This window comes from Stenella coeruleoalba (genome assembly GCF_951394435.1).
Source record: "Stenella coeruleoalba genome assembly, chromosome: 10".
Taxonomy (NCBI): domain Eukaryota; kingdom Metazoa; phylum Chordata; class Mammalia; order Artiodactyla; family Delphinidae; genus Stenella; species Stenella coeruleoalba.
This window is the reverse complement of record NC_137156.1, coordinates 27,702,195-27,705,562: the sequence shown is the minus strand read 5'-3', so window position 1 is coordinate 27,705,562 and position 3,368 is coordinate 27,702,195.

Sequence of the window (3,368 nt, the reverse complement as noted above, 5' to 3'; positions counted from 1 at the left end):
AGAAACTACAATGTTTTTATTTTCCCAAGGGTTGTTTTCTACAGAGAAGTGCTTCACGAAACTGTAAGCACTTTGGTGGCGTGATTCAGAAAAGATCTGTAGCCTCGGCTGGGTCTTCACCACAAATCCCAGTACTCTTCCCAGAGATGTCAGTGGTTCATATCTGACTATGTGTGTGAGTTATTAAAACTGTTGCCCCCTGAAAGCTGGTGCTCACGGACCCAGTCCTGGAAGCTGGGTCAGGTACTCTTCACTGATGCTAAGCCTCCTCTCTGCCTTCCGAGGCACGAGATCCCACGTGGATTTGACCATGACTGACTTAAGGTCACTTGCAGATGATTAATAGACTTGGGGAAGAGCAAATCTTAAAAAAGGAGATAATAGCAACCTAACAATTATCCAGAAACAAAATGATAAAGTCAAAATCTAACAGCAAGCCTATGATTTTGTTTTGATCCCAATAATAACAGCTACAGTTGAAAACTATGCCTGCTCAAGACTTCATTGATGATGTTCTGGTAACCAACTGTTCTCCCAAAGTCTGTGTCCTTGTCATGCGTTCAGGAGCCGAGCAAATAACCAAGCGATGGTTGGTAGTCAGATGTTTTAGCAGAGGCTATGAGGAGCTTAATAAATGCTAGTTTTGTGTTGTGTTTTATGCATTTATTTATTTTTTAAATTTTTATTGGAGTATAGTTGACTTTTTTTTTAAACATCTTTATTGGGGTATAATTGCTTTACAGTGGTGTGTTAGTTTCTGCTGTATAACAAAGTGAATCAGTTATACATATGTTCCCATATGTCTTCCCTCTTGCGTCTCCCTCCCTCCCACCCTCCCTATCCCACCCCTCCAGGCTGTCACAAAGCACCGAGCCAATATCCCTGTGCCATGCGGCTGCTTCCCACTAGCTATCTACCTTACTACGTTTGTTAGTGTGTATATGTCCATGACTCTCTCTCGCCCTGTCACAGCTCACCCTTCCCCCTCCCCATATCCTCAAGTCCGTTCTCCAGTAGGTCTGCGTCTTTATTCCTGTCTTACCCCTAGGTTCTTCATGACATTTTTTTTTTTCTTAAATTCCATATATATGTGTTAGCATACGGTATTTGTCTTTTTCTTTCTGACTTACTTCACTCTGTATGACAGACTCTAGGTCTATCCACCTCATTACAAATAGCTCAATTTTGTTTCTTTTTATGGCTGAGTAATATTCCATTGTGTATATGTGCCGCATCTTCTTTATCCATTCATCCAATGATGGGCACTTAGGTTGTTTCCATCTCTGGGCTATTGTAAATAGAGCTGCAATGAACATTTTGGTACATGACTCTTTTTGAATTTTGGTTTTCTCAGGGTATATGCCCAGTAGTGGGATTGCTGGGTCATATGGTAGTTCTATTTGTAGTTTTTTAAGGACCCTCCATACTGTTCTCCATAGTGGCTGAACCAATTCACATTCCCACCAGCAGTGCAAGAGTGTTCCCTTTTCTCCACAGCCTCTCCAGCATTTATTGTTTCTAGATTTTTTGATGATGGCCATTCTGACTGGTGTGAGATGATATCTCATTGTAGTTTTGATTTGCATTTCTCTAATGATTAATGATGTTGAGCATTCTTTCATGTGTTTGTTGGCAGTCTGTATATCTTCTTTGGAGAAATGTCTATTTAGGTCTTCTGCCCATTTTTGGATTGGGTTGTTTGTTTTTTTGTTATTGAGCTGACTTTCAATGTCATGTTGGTTTCAGGTGTACAGCATAGTGATTCAGTTATACATACATATATACTCATTTTTTTTCAGATTATTTTCCCATATAGATTATTACAGAATATTGAGTAGAGTTCCCTGTGCTATACAGAAGGTCCTTGTTGTTTATCTATTTTATATATAGTATTGTGTGTATATGCTTGTTAATCCCAAACTCCTAATTTATCCCTCCCCACAACGTTTCCCCTTTGGTAACCAAATTTAAGTTTTTGAAGCGCAAATTTTAACAGCACTTAATAGGTTACTAATACTTTGCCTTGAACTGTATGTAAAAATTAAAACCTATGGAATTGAACTGTCAGCAAGCATTATTAAAGAATTCCATTTTTAAAAATCAATTAACTTATCAGGAGAACCATAGATCATACTCAGTAATCTTAACCATAACTGTATTAGCACTGAATTTGTGTATTAGCATGGTTTGCATAACAAGATATGTTTAATGTGTCTCTGTTTTATTTAAATACAATATGTGCATATTTCAAGACTATAGACCAAACTATAGCAATACGTCTATGGTAGAAAAGAGCAATGGACACACTAATTAACATTCATCTTATTTGCACTATTATTGCCAAAGCTAATCATTGTTTAATTCAAGTAGCTGTTCTCTCCAAAAATGCCAATCCGGTTGGGAAAAAAACCGAAGTTCTTAAGAAATACCCTGCAGTATAGAATATCCCAGGATTGGTTTAAAACATGCTAGAGACCTTTGTGAAGAAGACATATAGCTAGGTAAACTAGTATCTTTGAAAAAAAAGTTTAGAAAAAGAGCACAGGAACTTTAGGAAACAAAAAAGAGGAGAGTTTGGCGAATAAGGGAAGTGTGGGGTCAGAGGAAAGAAAAAGGAGTGAATTTCTCCATCAGATGCTTCTGAGAAGTTAACAGCGAAGAGAAAAGAGCCTTCTGCAATTAGATGGAGAGGAGTAGGAATTCAGGGCGAAGGGTGCATAGGGAGGGCGAAATCCAGATTGCTGCAGGTTAAGGACAGGAGAGATGGTCAGATGGCAGACACCAGCATTCGTTAGAAAAGCTCAGCAGTGTGGATGAGATGAGAAAAAGAATGACATATTTTATTAAGCCTTTATTGATGCTGTCCCCCCACATTGAGCTTGACTTTCTCCAAATCCTTTTACAGTTAATGAAGCAATGGCTTTATTATTTCAGAAAAATATTTCCAAGCTTGCCCGATCATAAAATTCACTGGGCACTTATTAAAAATATAAATTTCCAGGCTACACCTCGATGTAGTGAGTTGGAATCTCCAGTGACTGGACCTGGAAATGTGTGTTTTTATAAAAGAAACCCAGGTAATTCTCATGATTGGGTAACTTTGAGAAATACAGTATCAACACATTAAGTCATATCATAAGGTGGCCTTTTCTGCCAATTAATTAATATTTTAGGCTTTGCTTATCCAAGAATTATATATCCTTCTGCCTATAGTTTGTGCCTTATATTCTTTTGTATTCCATAGGACAATGATAAGGTCATGTTAAAACCAAAGTATGTAATAAAAGCATGTCTATTAGTGGCATTTCATCTTGTAGAAGCTTATATTATTCATCAGACCAGTCTGTCCATAATGAAAGTTTTTGAGC